This window comes from Notechis scutatus, chromosome 3 (assembly GCF_049901735.1).
Source record: "Notechis scutatus isolate UNSWTSFEM ecotype Mainland chromosome 3, rNotScu1.2, whole genome shotgun sequence".
Taxonomy (NCBI): Eukaryota; Metazoa; Chordata; class Lepidosauria; order Squamata; family Elapidae; genus Notechis; species Notechis scutatus.
The window spans coordinates 186,456,542-186,475,907 of NC_142011.1; the positions used below are offsets into that span (position 1 = coordinate 186,456,542).

At 39.8% G+C, this 19,366-nt stretch overlaps 1 protein-coding gene across 1 annotated transcript in view; it reads right to left on the reverse strand.

The window, feature by feature from the left end:
* The window catches only part of NCALD (neurocalcin delta), a 58,461-nt gene that overhangs the window by 24,745 nt on the left and 14,350 nt on the right, over positions 1–19,366 (reverse strand). The gene's annotated exons all lie outside the window — the stretch shown is intronic.

A 19,366-nucleotide genomic window follows, 5' to 3' on the forward strand; every position in this document is an offset into this window, starting at 1 on the left:
ACACAATGTTGCCAGCCAATCAAGACAAAAAAAGCTACAAAACAGACAGAAGATATTAGAAACACCAATCAAGCAGAACACAGCAAACTCCAAGACCAATAAACACAGACCAAGACTCCCAACCAATCAGGATGAAGAAAAAACCATTCTTGCACAGCAGTAGGCTAGCACCAAATTTAAAACAGAAATGGCTATGAAAGTCTGACTCACAGACGAACACTGTACAGAAGCCTGATGATGGCAGATGAGAGAAACGTTGCTACAACTTTAAAAGCACAACTATAATGACGTGGGAAAATACCCGAACAAAGCTGAATACCATACATATAAATACCCGCAAAAACTTAAGAATACAAATATATATGTGTTGTGACTGAAAGGATCAATCCTGCTGTGAGTTTTGATTCTGATGACTCTGAGGATGAACGGCTGGAGCCTGCTGAGAATTTGGAGTCTGAATTGTTAGAAGACACAGATGTGAGCCAGGGGGATGAGAGGTTATCACACAGACATTCTTCGCCTGAACCCTCGACCTCATTCATGCCTGCAATTGAAGCACAACATGAGTCAGAAGAATCGAGCGAAGAAACGGACAGATCGTGGCTTGATGCCAGAACTAGAAGGAGGCTAAAACGTCAAGCTGTGGGGAGGCATCAAGCCAGACATTGATTTAGGGAGATTGACACGCCCATCTAGGTGTTTTACGGAGGCAAACTTAGTTAGGAGAAGGGCGAGTCAATAATTAGTACGTTGCCTCAAAGACTATAAAAGGACACAGCTGTGTGGGGAAAGATTGTCAGGAACAAAGTGTCTGTTTGCGTGACGAGGTTTACAGCAGAGGCTCGGAGCTTTGAGAATTTGTGCCAGAACTGTTTTTGCTGAACAGGGCATGTATATAATTGATGACAGTCATTATCTTGTTAAACTCCTTTCTTTTGGACTTAAGTTTTAGAACGGCTGCTTTTGGTTTTGTGTTGTTTGAACTTTGAAGGGGGAGCCATAACATGTATGTATGTATGTATGTATGTATGTATGTATGTATGTATGTATGTATGTATGTTATTCAGCTTTGCTCGGGTATTTTCCCATGTCATTGTAGTTGTGCTTTTAAAGTACAACTACAATGACGTGGGAAAATATCCGAACAAACCTGAATAACATACATGTAAGTACCCGCGAAAACTTAAGAAAACAAATATATATATATATTTCAAGATCACAGCTCACTAGCTCAAATCCCCCAGTAACTAAGACCAACCTGAGCACAACCAAGCCCCCACCAGAACAAAACACACCTCCAGCCAATCAGAACATGGCCAACCCCCCAACCAATGAGAACACAGCCAAACCCCCAACCAATGAGAACACACCCCCACCCAATCAGAACACAGCCAAGCCCCCACCCAATCAAGTCACACCCCACTAGCAGTTAAAAGGAAGAAGCAGCTGCAAGCTCACATCACTCTGAGAAGCACAGAGCTGAAGACAGAAGCCTGAAGATGATGAATGAGACTTCATTGAAACGTTGCCTAGATACTTCCAATCTTACGCGGGAGAAAACCCGAATAACCAAAGATCGATCGATCGATCCATATATATATATATATATATATATATATATATATATATATATATATATATATATATATATATATATATATATATATATATATGTTTTCTGAGGTTCTCGCTGGTATTTGTATGTGGATCTTTGGTTATTCGGGCTCTCGCGTAGATTCAAGTATCTAGGCAGCGTGGAGGTCCCACTCGCCATCTCAGGCTGGTGCTGGCTTAGTGCCAGTGCAAGCAGCTCACTGCTTGCACTGGCACTAAGCCGAAAGCACCAGCCTGAAGATGGCGAGTGGGACCTCGCCGAAACGTTGCCTAGATACTTTGAATCTTACGCGGAGAAAACCCGAATAACCAAAGATCCATATATATATATATATATATATATATATATATATATATATATATATATATATATATATATATATATATATATCTCCCCACCCCTTTTAAATGATCCTGCCATGCCATGCATCTAAAAAGGGCCAGGCTTTGATCAAACAATAGCAGTTGCCATCTTGACTCTTTTGACTTCTCTACTGCAGATGTCTCTGATGTAAATGGAGTACTTGCTTTTGTTTTTAAATTCATACATAATAAAACATCCCAGTCTCTATTTCTCAGAGGAATATTTGTCTTTTCATTTTTTTTCCAGGGCAGGTATTAAGTAGATGCATATTTTTTGAGCCCTTTGAGAATGTTCTGAAATCCTTCCATAAGAATCTGTGGGTTTGAATTAATCATCTGCCAATATAGAAATTAATAAACAAAGTAAGGTATTAAATACATACTTTCAAATGAAACTATTTTATAATGCCATCTGTACATCTAATGGACTGAGTAAGAATAACATAATTATACATCTGCTCTTTTACTCTTATTAATGTATTAAAAAAAGCATAATATGGTGAAGGTTGTAGTCATGGCAACCGCAAACTAGCCTAAGCAATAAGGAAAATTCAAGGTAAGTATCTCATTCTCTTGCTCCCACCTACATCCCACTATGTAAAAAAAATAGCACACAAGATTTTACACATAGCGTTTCTATTTTACAATTTCTTTTGCATTGCAGTGGATAATGTTTACAGAACAACAAAAATGTAATGTGGATAATTTATTAATACACCTAGGATAAAAGCACTTTCAAACAGTGAGTGGTGGAAAGCAATGATACAACTAAAGATCACACTACTTTAAATTCCTGACAAGCCAACTATTAACCAATAAACAAATCCACTCTTTAGGCCAGGGGTGTCAAACTTATGTTGTCACGGCGGTGCCACATGTCATATCAGGACTTCCCCCCCAACTTTACTGAACCGGGCATGGGCAGGGCCAGAGTGTGATGCATCCAGCCCGGCCAAGAGTTTGACAGGCCTGCTTTAGGCCAATACAGCAAATTTGCTCATCTGGAATTTCTGCATGGTACAGTAAGTTAATACTTTGCTGACTTTAAAAAATGGAATTCAGACTCTCCTCATCTCTTCCATTATTTATATTCAACATATCTTCCCCCGTCTTCTTCCTCTGCTTCCTTTTTTTTTTCCTTTGCCTTTTTTCATCATCTAAGTTTCACAATGTACCTTCATGCTTAATTCCCAAATATTCCCATAGGAGTCCGTAGAGGGGGGGAAAGTGATGCCGCATAGGCTATCATTGTGAATACAAAGGATGCAATTTCTATTAATCATGGCAAATTCATGGCTCCTGTGGTTGGCATGTGGTTTATCCCACTTTTATTAGTTATAAGTAACTCAAGATGGCAAACCTACCCAGTATACCTTCTTCATTCCCCTAATTTCCCCACAACAGCAACCCGGTGAGGTGAGTTGGGCTGAGAGAGGGCGACCGGCCCAAAGTCACCCAGGTGGAACTAGAACCCACAGCACCTTCACCACTACATCAAACTGGCATGATGATGTCAGGATGTGTGTGGTGTCACTGTGCCTTGCACAGGCTTCTATAGTCTCCAGTGGATAAGATTGCTAATCCTGCAGCCCTGATGTTCAAAAGCATAGCTATAGAATGGGCAGTACCTCCTGGCTCAACAATAGTAATTGTGAGAGGGCTGTTGGTATCCTAGTGGACAATCACGTAAGTGTTGAGCCAGCAATGTGTTGCAGCTGCCAAAAAAGCCAATGCAGTCCTGGGCTGCATCAACAGAGGGATAGCATCAAGATCACAAAAAATTATAGTGTACACTTGGAATACTGTGTCCAATTCTGATTACTACAATACAAAAAAGATGTTGACTCTAGAACACGGGTGTCAAATTTACGGCGCCACGTTGCCATCACGTGACGTATCACGTTTCCCACTTCGCAGAGCTGGGGTGGGCGTGGCCTGCATATGATGCATCTGGTCCACGGGCCGCCAGTTTGACACCCCTGCTCTAGAAAGAAGGTAGAGAAGTGTAACAAAGATGATTAAGGAACAGGCGGCTAAAGCGTATTCAATGAACGGTTAAGAGAACTAGATATGACTAGCCTAACGAAGAGAAGGATTAGGATGATATCATAGCTGTCTTCTGGTACTTGAGAGACAGTTGTGGGAAGGAGGGGTTGACTTTTTCCTCCAAAGCACCTGAGGGCAGGGCAAGGAGAAATGTGTGGAAGCTCATTAAAGAGAGATCAAATCTGAAACTAAGGAGAAATTTCCTGACAATAATAACAGCTTACCTCTTTGATTTGTGGGTGCCACGTTGCTGAAAGTCTTCAAGAAAAGATTGGACAGTCCAGGATGGAATGAATGTCTCCTGCTTTCGACAGAGGATTGGACAAGAAGACCTCCAAGGTTCCTTCCAACCATATGATTCTAAGAAGAGAGGTTTCTTCTTCATATGCTTCAAGTTTTCTGTGAATTGCTACACCTTAGCATGTCTGTAATGACTTAAAATGAAAACTAGATGTGTAGCTGCAGGCTACACATCTAGTTAATTCAATATCCAATTTTTTAGGAGGTTGAAAGTTCAACCTAAAATATCCCAGTTAAAAGATCTAAGGTTAGCGTGGGAAAAGCCCGTGTTTAACAAAACCATGAGATGCTACTTCCTGTCAGCCAAAGCTAAAACAAGAACAGATAAATCACAGGAGTAATTTGCTATTTAACTCTTTATGTATTTAAAGGAAAAAAAGAGAATGACACAGGGTGAGGAGGCATGTTTTCTAAATCTCTACTAACTTGGATCAGCTCAGCTCCCCTTTTCTAATTGCAAAAAAAGGAATTTAGTAACTTAACAGATATTTTGGGGAAACCTGAGTTACTGTTGACTTCAAATCAACAAATGTCAGAAAAACTACAGCCCTCCCTCCAGCTGTTGAACCAAAGCTGAAAAATTGGGTCACCAGATTTATTGATGTAAAAACTGAAAGTGATACAATTATTATAATAGAAGGAAACATGAACTCTTTCCATCGGGGCGGAAAGATAAGATTGGATCATTTTTTTTAGTATAATTGTTTTAACTATCAATTCTTCACATTATCTTTGGTCTCAAGCAATTAAAAATCAATATTCACTGCCTAATGAGCACAAGGGACATCAGTGTGTAGATAAAAAGTGTAGGATTTATTCTACAGTATGTCCTCTCTTGGTCTTCCACTCTGTTTGCTCTTCATTTATAAGATTCCTATACTTGATCTTAGCCAAAAGGGTTAGGTTAACTCTAGCAATTCAAGAGAAGGAACAAAGTGATTATTATATGATATGGAATTTATTTTATCAATAGTTGGAAAACAAATACGGAAGTTAGAAATTAAAGAAAACTAGCATAAAATAGTAATCATGTGGTAGGAATTAAAAATGTTAAGATGGGGAATGTTATAAGAATTAGACATATTATGCAGATTAGTATTAAGTAAGAATAGAATATTAAAGTTAAGCAATGAATATGTATAAACTATAATTGTTATTGCACAAGAGATTTATACCCAGATGACACACTGTTCAAATGAAAGACAGAATCTTTGTATAAATAAAATTTAAAAAATACCCCCCAAAATTTACAAGATTCCTACCTCAGGGTAATTTCTTTCTACCTGTTTTTCCAGGACTGGAGTCCCTGAGCACTTGTCTGACTTTGTTCTGGTGGGGTAAGTGGTAGACTTTGCCCATCCTAACACGTATTCCCTCCAGTGAATCTTCTTTCTTCTGAAAGCTGTAAGCCTGTTTTGCTAATCCTTACTTTCCCACTCTCAGGAATGTTCATGTATATACGCTGATGCAGGCTACAGCCACAATCCAGATGTTAGGGATTTTTAAAAAGCCCAAGACTTGCTTGGTTTTGTGAGAAAGACGAAGGAAACCTGGTATGCACTAAGAGATTTTGAACTAAGTTTCTCCTGGGGGTTCTAAAAATAAGAGTCACTTTGGAGTGGTGATGTCTGTTGCAGAGTTATTAGCTGCCTTTCCCCTTTCCGCCACTCCAGCATAGCAGGAAATAAAAGGACCAGCTGTGTTTATATCTTGAAAACAAGAGACAGAAAAAGACTACTCTACACACAGCCTGGATATCTGGAATTAAACGGAATGGTGCTTTTACGGGAGTATATATCAAGCAATTACCCAGACTCATTTTAAAAGGGCTCTGTAGACATTGTCTGTTCACTGTTCTGAATTTCTCTGCTTCTTCTCTCCATCTTGCCACAGTAAATGAATTTACAGGAGAAAATATAGAATAACTGCATTTATTCTTTGTTATTTATTTTTACTATGCTCCATCCTATTTTTCTGCCTAAATGGTACTCCTGAGAACAGATTTTTTAAAAAAAGAACAAAACAAAACCTCCATACTAAAAATCTTAGAAAAACGGATAAATCCTCATGAACTATTTTAAATTGAAAATGTCTCACGAAGAGGAAAGGCTGACACTTTCAAAAAAACATGGAAGAATAGACAAGAAGTTGACTTCCAAGGGATGCATTCCAGAGCTTGGAGGTGGCACATAACGTCCTTCATTATGTGCATGACAAACAAGCATGAGAAAGTGATGACATCTATAAGGTAGCATCTCCTGCTGACTTTAAGATCTCAAAAGGTTCCTATTACAGTCAGTGATCTTTTAGAAAAAGAATTAACACAACCAAGTACCATCTATCCAAAGATGTTTTTAGCTATTTTGTTAGAGATGCTGAGATGCAGAATATATTCCTTTGCATGGCATAACTATTTTCAACTGGTTGGCGCATCCCTTATTTAATGTGTTTTGTTTTAACCCATCCTAGGAGAGTATTTAGTTTGCGAAAATAAAAGAGTACGGGAATTTTAATCAGTATCAGTTTTAATCTGATTTTTGCCTCCGACAGCTACTATTCATTAAAAAGAATTCTTAGACTGGCCAGTTTTTACACAATAAGTTTTGCTGCTTACTAATTAGTAATAAATTCTTCCTCGCGTATGTTTTGATGGGTCCACTTTATGGATGTGAATTCAGTCCACTTTATTAGAGAAATCAAGATCATTAAGGTAGCTGTACGCAGATAATATTTAACTTTTACATATACTAACCCACCTCTCATTGCACTCTAAGATATAGACATAAGTAAACCTGGTGATGAATAGCGCTTTATTACAAATAGAATTGAAGGGGGACATTTCTTGTTCTTGCGCACAAATAAAAAAGGAAGAACTTAATGATAAGTCTAACTCTCATAATATCTGGTTTAAATGAGGCTGCTCTTGAAGAGCATGTAGAAGTGGTAGTTTGTCCAAAATATAGCACTTTGGTTTGTAACGGGTACCCTTTGAGGCACCCACCTAATTTATTTAAAAAGTTGCTCTGATTGCCAGACACCAAATAAAATTCAAGGTGTATATTAGCATTGATAGGTTAGTGGATCTGAGCTATCCCTATAAATAAATGTTCTTCAAAGTACAAGGAAGGCCTCACAGCCTAGGTGCTTGAAACAAGTTACTAGGGAATCAGAAATATCAGCCCAGTCTGATTTAGATATACTTCTTTTTCATACTTGGAGAAAAAAAAATCAGATAAACATTGGTGAATCGATGGACCAATCTCTTTTAAAGAAAAATAGGCAAAATGTCAAGTAATTTCCATCAGTAGTAAGAAATAACAATAGCAGTAGCAATAGCATTTGAATTTATATACCGCTTCATAATGCCTTACTCTCTAAGCAGTTTATAGAATTCTTCATTAGCAGGCATTGGAAAAAACTTTCATTTTATAAATTCAGCTTATAATCAAATTTGCAAAAACAACAACCCATCTACAGGTCAGCTTTCAGAGTTTCAGTATGAAGACTCTCTTGCAGAATTTCAACAATATCCATCCAATCCTAGAAATATATTTAAACATTGTTTTTATTCTGTCTTCTTTTTCATTCTATTTTCTTTATATGCTTTATTCTTGTAAGTTAAGCTTTTAATAACTGGATGCCAACAAATCAGGTTTTAAGGTGATTTCAGATGTGAATTCAGCCAGCTATCAGTAACCAAAGCAGCTTTAGGACTAACCTCAGGATCAATCCAAGTAATCCCTCAGCTAAGTACATTAAAGCAATAGTCAGAATCCAATTTTAATCCCCCCGAATCCTACTGATTTCAATAGCAGAAAGCATAATGCTTGAAATAATTAGAATTTAAACCTCCTAACTATAAAAGACACTGAAATTCTTTTCTCACAGATCTTCCTTGAATAGAATATTTAATGATTTTAAAAGTCCTTCCTCCCTTCAAACTTTTTCATTTTAGATTTAAATAAGCACCTCATTTCATCAGCCAGATCACAGACAATAAAAATTTCCCTGCTTCTTTGATTTGGAGGAGGAAAAAAAGATAGGGTTTTGCTTACTAAGCTTCAAAATATTTGAAATTTGCCAAAAGTCTTCTTCAGAGGCCCTCACTAGATAAATAACCTGCAGCTTTTAGGAAGAAGAAATAATAGCTATTAGCCAGCCAAGGAAGAGCCAGCGGAGAATCACAAATTTAGATCTGAAATGTTGTCTACCCTTTTCATTGTATAAAGAATCCAAAATTTTATCTTAAGTAGCTGCAGTGAATTTTCAACTCAGTATAGTATTACTGAACAGGCATCCTATATTGTGCCAGTTTGTTTTCATTACTTTTATGGCATAAAAAATCTAATTTATCTATGAAAATATTGAAGAAAAATAAAGAGAATGTGGTAAGGATGGATAAATTTTACGTACTTATTTTCACTGAAGAAAATGAGCAGCCTATCGCTATGTCTAAACTGATACAAGGAGCCATGGTATCGCAGTGGTTAGAATGCTGTACTGCAAGCTAACTCTGCCCACAGTCAGGAATTCGATCCTGACCGGCTCAAAGTTGACTCAGCCTTCCATCCTTTCAAGGTCAGTAAAATGAGGATTGTTGGGGATGTTATATAAAGCACTATCAAACAGGTAGGACAAATCTTTCAGAAGAATTGTAAATACAGTATCTATATAAGTCCTATGTTCTAAGATTTGTTTCAGAATGTTAGCAAGGATGCAAAGAAAGTAAGCCAATTGGTTAAAGAACATAGAGATATTAGAAATAAGTGGAAAGGGTTACAAAGATAACCGAGATCAATTATGGCTAACCTTTTCATCGTCACGTGTTCAAAGTGCGTGTATGCGCACACGTGCCTGCACCCATAATGCAATGCATGAGCAACCACCCCACCCCTGCATATGCGATCCCCCCATGCACCGTTTGCCTCTGCACATGCGTGCACATGTCCCATGCACCTCCATGCCCCCACGCATGCATGGCAGATACCCGACAAGTTACAGTTAACTCCTCAGAGAAGGAACAATTTATTTTCTCCTTCATCTCTTAAGCTATATAAATCTCTGATTTAAAGTAGTATTAATAGAATAAATTGTATGCTTCTGAAATAGGATTTTTGCTGAATGTATCACAACTATTTTCCAGACTCAACTTCTCCCATTTAATTCCACTGTACCTCCAGTTATTAATCAATTAGAATCCGGACTTCAAACTAAATCATGATATTCTCTTTGAAGATGGCTCAAAATCATATCATGGAAGCTGGATGGATTTATTTTTTCATTTTCATTTGGAACTTGCACATGAGTTACATGTTCATGATCTGTTCCACAGTGAGCCTCTGTACAGTCAACCTGAGTCTTGACTTTGCTGTTATAACTGAAGTCTTCCACCTGCTTGTATCAATAATATAGTTGACAAAATCTCATTAATATTACAGGCAGTCCTCAACTTACAATTGCAATGGAGACTTGCCATGAGAGCCAGTTTGGTCTAGGCACCAGGCTAGAATGCAGGAGACCGTGAGTTCTAGTCCTATCTTAGCTATGCAAAGCTAAGCTTAGCTAGTTTCCTAGTAAGGGGAATGCAAATGTCTACAGGCAAAAATGAATGAACCCCTACCTCCAACCCACATGCTTTGCCCCATGTCACTGTCCAATTGAGAATAACTCACAAGTGACCACCTCAAAATATCCAGTGTTGGGACATCTTATCTCACTGTAAGCTCATCATCAAGGCTTCCTAAGGTTGGCTTCGCTTTACGGCAAGAAGCAAATGTTTGCCTTAGCTATGAAAACCAGCTGGATGACTTTGGGTGAGTCACTCTCTCTCAGCTCATAGGGTTGTTGTTGTTGTGGGGAAATGGGACGAGGAAGCTACGTTGAATATTTTCGCTGCCTTATTTGTAGAAATAATAAAAGTGGTATAAAACAAACAAACAAACAAATTGTGGTATTATAAATCAGGTCATCCAATCTTTTTATGATGATCATTAAGCAAATATTCGTGGCCATAAAGCGAACACCACAATCATTAAGTGAATCAACTATGATGCAGTTTTGCTGAAAACCAGAAGCAAATGCCACTTGTTGGCCACACTGTTGTAAAATGCAATCATGTGACTCTGGGATGTTGCAAACAGCCATAAATACAGACTATTACGAAGCATCCAACACAGGGTCATATAATTATGGGGAGGGACAGCCACTGAAAATTCAGGACTTGGTTGTAGGTACCCCAGGAAAATCCATCATAACTTTGAAAGATCGCTAAATGTGTGGTTATAAATTGAGGAATACCTGGTCATTGGTTGTATTGTATCCAAATACTTTTATTGCTTCAAAACTATGAAAGCAATGCGATTTTTGGATTGCTTTTGTGTCCTGGGTAGTAACTGAGATGAACTAAAGTAACAATTCAGATGTATTTTGCACATGCATTTTAACTATACAAATCAGATGAATCTAATTGGCTCAATTTAGATCATTCAAATCAATACTGATATTACAGCCAGTTCATCTCAATTATCCAAAAAGGAAACAATGATCCACACAGATCTTTTTAATTGCACTGGGTGATTTTAAAGGAGGAATACTCTGAAACTTTTCCTAATTGACTTTTCACCCCAGTTTAAATGAGGCTTGAATTTCAATCCCAAATAGGCAAAGATTTTATAGTAACGGCTATCTTGATCTGTCCATTACAGTTTGTTCTTCCAACTATTATGCTTCCTACTCTGCTTGGATTTACAATGTTTTAATAATTGAAGTTATTGTTTCAATTCAAGGAAGATGGAATTCAGAACCCGTTCTTTCGATGGATGCTGAGAAAACCTTATAAGGTCTGTAGAGGTGCTGAAGTAGATGTTATTTTGAGTTTCTCCAGTCTATATGATCTCATATCTATATGACCTCTATTGTGTTCTGTTTGATAAGTATTTCACAATATTATGTATTGTCTTTCTGACATCTGTGATACATTTTTCTCTCTTCCCTTTTAGTTTGATTTGTCTTTAACATTAGAATTTCTATACTGCTACAGGGGAGAGGGATGTGATGGCTCAGCAGTTAAAGACCCTGAACTTGTCAGCTGGAAAGATTTGAGGTCCTGCCCCGGTTGCTGCCCATCTAGCAGTTTGAAAGCATGCAAATGCAAGTAAATTAATAGGTACCAATTCAGTGGGAAGGTAATAGCATACTGTGCACCTCTGGCATATAGCCATGCTGGCCACATGAACCACGGAAAATGTCTTCGGCCGACGATGACTCCCTGGAGTTGGACATGACTGAACAAGGAAAACTTGATGAGCTACATTTCACTGCATCTCTGTGTTCTTCAAAACATAGACAAGGATGCACGGAAAGGATGCAGTTCTATGGAGATTTTCAATCATCCAGGTCATGGTTGTCCCAAAGGTGTTTTTTTTTTCCAAAAGGCAACTGGATTTTTTTTTTTCCCTTTGAAAACATTTCGCTTCTCATCCAAAAAACGTCTTCAATTCTGACTGATAAGGAATTCCCCACCAGTCAGTTAAAACTGAAGAAGTTTCTTGGATGAAGAACTAAAGTTAGAACTTGGATAAGAAGCAAGGAGAAAAAAAAAACCAAGTACAGTTGCCTTTTGGAAAAAAGCACCTTTGGGAAAGGATGCCGGTAGATTGGAAAGCCTGGCTGACATAACCCAGTCCTGTATTTTAATCACACCCCAATGTTCCCCCTAAACATTGAGGTCATATACAACAGGGGTCCCCAACCCCAGGGCCATGGAAGCAGCGGGCAAGCATGCACAGCTCCACTTTCTCGAGCAGCGAGTGCAAATGGAGTTGTGGGTGCATGCGCACACACCTGCCATTCATGCAGAACCATCCCCTCATTTCCCCCCGCCCCGTCCACAAAGCCAGAAAGGTTGAGAACACAGATAGACAACATTCCTTTTTTCAGCATATAAGAAGTGCGTGTTATTATTTTAAGAATTTTCCTTTTATACAAATATGGACACCGAAAGACAAATGCATCAGGAAAAAGCTAGGCACAAGTATGATCTTCTGTGACATCTACAACTTTTAGCAGTTAAAGCCTTCTCCTGTTGTTTTCTCTCTCAAAATGCAAAGAAACTTTCATTTCTACCTCTTAACATTCTCATCACATTCCCATTCTGTTTTCTTATGTCTGTGTTTTTCACTTTCTTTCTTATCTGTCCCCTTGTCAAAATCATTTTCTCTATCTGATCAGCTTCTTCAAACTTTCCACTTGGTAGCGGGCGGATGGTTTTTCAGCATTCAGGTTCAACGGTTTCAAAGCTGTGCTGTGGAAGAAGAGGTCGGGAAGGGTTTGAGGCGGAACAGAAGCAGCTTATTCAGAAACTATGAGCGATATATTCAGTATCATATACAGCAGGGGTCCCCAACCACCGGTCCGTGGACCGGTCCCGGTCCGCGGAACAAGTCCTACCGGGCCGCTGGTTGCTGGCGCCGTCATCTTTTGATGAAAAAGTGCTTCCGGTGAGCTTTTCCAGGTAGAAAGCTCACCGGAAGCACTTTTTCATCAAAAAGATGGCGGCGCCAGCGCTCGGTGAGCTTTTCCGGGTAGAAAGCTCACCGAAGCACTTTTCATCAAAAAGATGGCGGCGCCAGCGCTTCGTGAGCTTTTCCGGGTAGAAAGCCATTTCTACCCAGAAAAGCTCACCGAAGCGCTGGCGCCCATTTTGATGAAAGTGCTTCCGTGAGGTCACCGGAAGCACTTTTTCATCAAAAAAGATGGCGGCGCCCAGCTGATGCCGGTGCCGGGCCACGGCGCCCAGCTGATGCCGGTACTGGGCGCGCCATAAAAAGGTTGGGGATCACTGATATACAGTATCATAAAGCAGGATGTGTAAAGTTGTTTTTCTTGAATCACACAAGAGGCACGTTACGGTATAAATTTCTATGCTTCCAGCCAGTTGCTAGGCAATATAGAAGTAGAGATCTTATTAGTTCTGCATCCAGAATAACTGCTACTATACATTCAGAGGCTTAATAAAACAACTCTGGAGAGCACCAGGAAGTGGGGAGCAGATCCCAGATTACAGCTATAAGCTAAACTGAGAAGTCAAACAAGCATTTTAGAAGAACTCAATGAAAAACCGCTTCTACACTGCTGCACAGATGTGTCCATAAAGTTAAAAAGAGTTGAGTTCAATGTAAGGCAGACTTTATGTTTTTAGTATATTTGAAAAGTCCTGAATCTCAACTTAAAAAATATATATATACTAATGACATTTTGTCCCTGCTACCAATGCCTCTTTCTTAGAAGTAACTACAGAGATGGGGGGGGTGAGGAATCTGGAAATATATGACAATGATAAATTGCAATAAAACAATGTCAGTTACTCTGCTTTTCAGTTTTAGTACACGCTGTTCCCAATCTTTTCATTTTTCTGCCTCCTTTCAATTAAGTTGTAACTTACTATTCCCCTAAACTTGATAAGCAACTTTATCTGATTTTGTCAAGGGTAATTTTCTAACAATTTCCTATTGTTTCATTTAAATTACAAATTTAGAACTATTATTATATCCTTTCCATTCCTTCCCTAATAGTTAGAAAGAAAGAAACGTTTTATGGTTTCTCAATAATGGGAACTTTCTAAGTTACAAAGATTTTGTTCTTAAAGCCAAGATAAAACTATGGAATTCATTGCCATCCAATGGGGTGTCACGCCCACCAATTCAGATGGTTTTAAATGAGAACTAGACAAATTCATGGAGAAGGGGATTTATCAGTGGTTACTAGACGCTGACCAGACATAACATTCTGAATCATATATACATTTGAAATGCCATCTTTTGGAGAATTATAATTGAAAACTATCCTCCTCTTGTCCATGTTTTTAAATTCCTGGATGCATCTGGTTGGCCACTGTGTGATACAAGAATTTAAGCAGCAAGCACTCTGCTAAATCAGACCCCTTCTCCATGTAGTCCTATAGCTATTTTCAGAACTAAATGAATATGGAGATTCTCAGTCATCCAGGTCAAGGTTGTCCCAAAGGTGCTTTTTCAAGAGGCAACTGGATTTTCTGAGGGTTTTTTTTTTTAAGACATTTCGCTTCTCATCCAAGAAGCTCCTTCAGCTCTGAATAGAGCTTCAAAGAAAAACCAGAAAGTCCAGCTGCCTCTTTGAAAAAGCAATTCTGGGACAGCTGTTTTCATAATATTCAATCACTCTACAAGGAAGCCATTTTTTGCAGCAAGCAACCTGGTAACCATCACCACATCTTGTGGGAATGAATTTCAAAATTTAATTACAATTGCACTTACAAAGCTTTGTTCAAACCAGCCCAAATTGCCTTGTTTTCTTATATTTAAGTCAAGTCAGTATTTCTTTCCAGTGTTTGCAAATCTATCTTATTTGATGTTTTGCTGAGAATGCGTCACTTTGGATTCCAGGATGAGCAGGGAGTTAGACATGATGGACTAAAATGGACCCTTCCAATAAAAAAAGGAGAAATGTGGGTTAGATGAGCCCATAATTTGCCAATTTCACTACCCACTTATGTGAATATACCAGTATGTTGTATATGGCTATGGACAAAAATACTGATTTTGGAGAAACACTATCAACACAGAGCATGAGTTAAAATGCATTGATCTCTTTACTATATTAAAAATTTAGTCCTGTACATATTTACTCAGAAGTGAATTCTATTTACAGGATTATAATCCAACTCTACGTGAGTGCACAGTAAATGGATTTTTTTAAATCAATGCAATGGACTAGGTAGAACTCGCAGAAAAAAAAAAACAGAAAAACAGAACACTGCAGAGCAAGAAGGAAGCTGAAATTGCCCACCACCCAGAAGACTGGTTATTGCTGGATGGTTTGATTCAGATTTTAATTGCTTTTGTAATTTCATTCTCTCCCAAGCTGTCTTGAAAAAGAGTTGATAAAAATTTGTAATGTACAGTCAGTCTAAGAGACCAATGAAGCAAATCAGTCAAAGTTACAGAATTTTATCAAACACAAGAAAAGTTGATCCAGTAGGCTATGAAAATGTTTGTCTGGGGACATCTAAGAAAAGCACATTATAAATTCCAAAGCAGAGATCATACAAACTATCAGTCTTTTTATAGGTTTGTTACCTATACTCAGGTATTTCTGAAGAATCCCACAATAACTCGTTGTAGAATACCTTATGCCACCAGACTTGAAATTCTAGAACTAGAAAACCTTGAATTACGCCGTCTTCGGTCTGATTTAAGCATGGTATATAAAATCATACATTGCAATGTCCTACCTGTCAATGAATACTTCAGCTTCAACCATAACAACACAAGAGCACACAATAGATACAAACTCAAAGTAAACCGCACCAAACTTGATTGCAGGAAATACGACTTCAGCAATAGAGTGGTCAATGTCTGGAATACTCTACCCGACTCTGTAGTTTCTTCCCCAAACCCCAAAAACTTTAACCTTAGACTGTCTACTATTGACCTCACCCCTTTCCTAAGAGGTCTGTAGGGGGCGTGCATAAGCGCACCAACGTGCCTACCGTCCCTGTCCTATTGTTTCTCTTATTCTTCTTTTATTTTTCTTATATGTACCCATTTCATGTATTCACAACTATGTATACACTTATACTTATTATCTTGTAAACAATTGGCAAATCAAATAAATAAACAAATAAATAAATAAATAAATTTACTATACTGAAAACCACATTGTTTTTTCCCTTTCATACTGTAAGGTAAAGCACCTTTTTCTCTCTCAATGAAATGTTTAACAACATAGCAAAATAGTATTTTAAGGATCTGTTTACCATAAAAAAATGTTCTCTGTAACCCTTAAGAGCCAATTTTAGGGATAATTGTCATAATTGCATTAGAGAAGGTCTGTATGTTTTTTATTGAACATTTTTAAGAAAAGGAAAAGAAAATGGTAAAGACACCCCAAAAAAAGAAACAAAAAAGAGGCAAGAAAGGAAAAAGTTATAGCTGACATAAAGTTAATATTTTCAATATTATACTAATTAAGCAATTGAATACACTACTATATTTCAATTTTAAAACTACTGCTGTAATAGAAACCAGCAATGCAGCCTCAACAGGCACCACGATTCATTAAAAAATCCCACCTTCATCTTGCCCTTCTCCTGAATTGAAAGACAGCAGAATCTTGACAAATATGTGTATTCTCAATAAAATCTTACAAAAAGTCTCCAAAATCTCATGGTAACTCATGTGAAAAACCAGTAATTCTGAGATTCTGGAAATCTCAGATGAGATTTTGGGACTGTTATTCGGTTGTGTTTATATCTGGGTCAGTGGGGAAATTATTTATCTATTCACTACATTTTTATCTTGGAAAAATGAGATGGGAAAAAGATTGGTTATCAACATCAAAAAATTGTGAGCTATAAGCAAGGTGACCCATCTCTCTAGAAAGTACATTGTGTGATGTACTTTTTAAAAAGAGTACATCCGCATCCCCTCTGTTGCCTGTTTCCTCTTCCTCTCTATAAAACTCATAGAGCAGTATTTTTCAAGCTTGGCAGCTTTCATATGGATGACTTCAACTCCCAGAATTCCCCTGCCAACAAGCTGGCTGGGGGATTCTGGGAGCCACCCATCTGAAAGCTGCCAAGCTTGAAAAAAACACTGTAACAGGGTCTTCTCTGTGCAGAAGCCCAGAGGAGTCTCAGAAGAGGTGATTAAGAGTTTTGTTCAGCAGCCTCCTCTTTCCATTTTCCACTCTTTACAAAAATAAACATAGAGTTTTTGAATTTTCTAAGTAATATATGGAACACCTCCTCTTTCAGTTTCCAAAGCTGCAGAGGAGAACTTTGGGTCACCTAATGCTGGAGAAGGCTGTTGAGGGAGAGCAGAGTAAAGCAATGCTGCTTTTCATTCCAAGAAGTGAGGTGACCGTGTTGCTCCATGAAGAAGCTTTGAGGAAGGTTTCACTAACCGTTGTCAAAGGGAAGAATCCTTGCAAAAATCTGCACAATCCTAGTGAGTAGTAAGCTGGATGAACAAGCATTTCTGACTGATTTTCCATCATGAAAAGTCATTTGTGTGTCTTGCTCCTTTGGTTAGCAGATGTACCAGAATTGATACAGGTAGTCCTTGATTTATGACCACAATTGGGACTGGAATGTCTGTTGCCAAACAAGATAATTGTTAAGTCATTCCCAATTTTACAGCCTTTTTTGCCATAGTCATTAAATGAATCACTGCACAGTGAAGTGAAACATGTGGTCATTAAGTGAATTCAGTTTCCCCCATTGACTTTGTCGTCAGAAGCTAGTTGGGAAGGTTGCAAATGGCAGTCATATGATCTCGGGACATTGTCATCATGAGAAAGCCATGCCAGTTGCCAAGGGCCTGATTTTGGATCATGTGACCACAGAGACTCTGTGATGGTCATAAGTGCAAGGACTGGCCATGAGTCATTGCTTCAGCACTATCGTAACTTTGAATGTCACTAAATGAATGGCTTTAAGTCAAGGATCACCCGTAATGACCGATGAACATGATCGATGAACAGAACAAATGTGTACTGTTGTTCCAAGCTGTAGCATTAGGAGTATGATCAATAACTGATTTACATCTGGCAAAGGGAGCAAAATATACTTTCTCCAACAGCTTCCTGTTTTAGCTGATGAGGGAGCCAAGTTGGTCTCCCGCTTCCTATGACAATTGGTCTGGGAATGGGCGTTGGTAAATTTACCTGAGAACGCCCTTTCTATAGATGCTGCTAGAGAGCCCAGGATGGGTTAGACTCCTCCTGATGACATCATCAAGCTGGGTCTGTCTTGTATAAAAAGGACTGCCTGTGGGAGTTTCCCCCCAGCTTTGGCGAAGGTACTTGACAGACTGTAGGAAGTGTCTCTGAAAGCCAAACAGAATCTTTAACATTAACATTAACACATCTTACCATGGTCCGGATGAAATAAGGGAGGGGTTGGGCTCTCTAGCAGCATCTATAGAAAGGGCGTTCTCAGGTAAATTTACCAATGCCCATTCTCCTAAATCAGTGGTGGGCAAACTTTTTGGCTCGGGGGCCGCATTGACTTTTAAAATTTGACAGACGGGCCGGGTCAGCACAAGATTTTTTGGGAATCGCCCCCTTCCCCCTCTTCTCCTCCTTCCCCTCCCTCGGAGGCCCCCTGAGTCAGGAGTTGCTACCGCCAGCGCGGCTCTGCGCGGCTCCAGTCCCACGTTGCCTCGGGAAGGGAAAGGCAAAAAGGAAGAGCCGTGGCAGTGCTTTGCAACGGGAGCAGCGGCATCGGAGGCTCAGGCTCAGCGGCTCCTGGTTTTGCCTTTTCCTTCCCAAGGCAACGCGACTGGAGCCGCACGGAGCTGCGCCGGCGGTAGCAACTCCTGACAGCCCCAGCCGGACACCTGAGCGGAGCCCGGGCGGAACTGCCTGTTGCTGCTGCTGGAGCACCGCCGGTCGCCTCCTCCAAGCAGCCTGCCCGCCCACCGGGCTTCCCCTCTGCCGCGCGACTCGGGACCAGGTGCGAGCGCCCGCGAGTTAAAAGGAAGCCGAAAGTTGCTGGGAAGTTGCTCGGGTGCTGGGAGCAGGCTTTTAAAGTGCCGCCCAAGCAAAGTTTAAGCAGCCCGCCTGCCCGCCGGGTGGAATCCTTCCTGCTCCTCGGCGGGAAGACGCTCCAGCCTGCAAACTTTGCCTTTGCAGTTTAAGTTTAAGCCCGGAAACCAAGCAACTTCCCAGCAACTTTCGGCTTTCTTTTAACTCGCAGGCGCCGTGCCTGGCGGAGGGGAAGCCCAGAGCCTCCTCCAAGCAGTCTGCCCGCCCGTCGGGCTTCCCTCCGACGCGCGGCTTGGGGCCAGGCGCGAGCGCCCACGAGTTAAAAGGAAGCCGAAAGTTGCTGGGAAGTTGCTCGGCTCGGGGCTTCCAGGGCTTTGCAAAGGCAAAGTTTGCCGAGGAGCGGGAAGGGTTCCGCCCGGTGGGCAGGGCGGGCTGCTTGGAGCGGCTGCCGTGCGGCTCGGGGCTATTTTTTTCAGGGGCGGGCCACATTGGACAGACCAACGGGCCGGATGTGGCC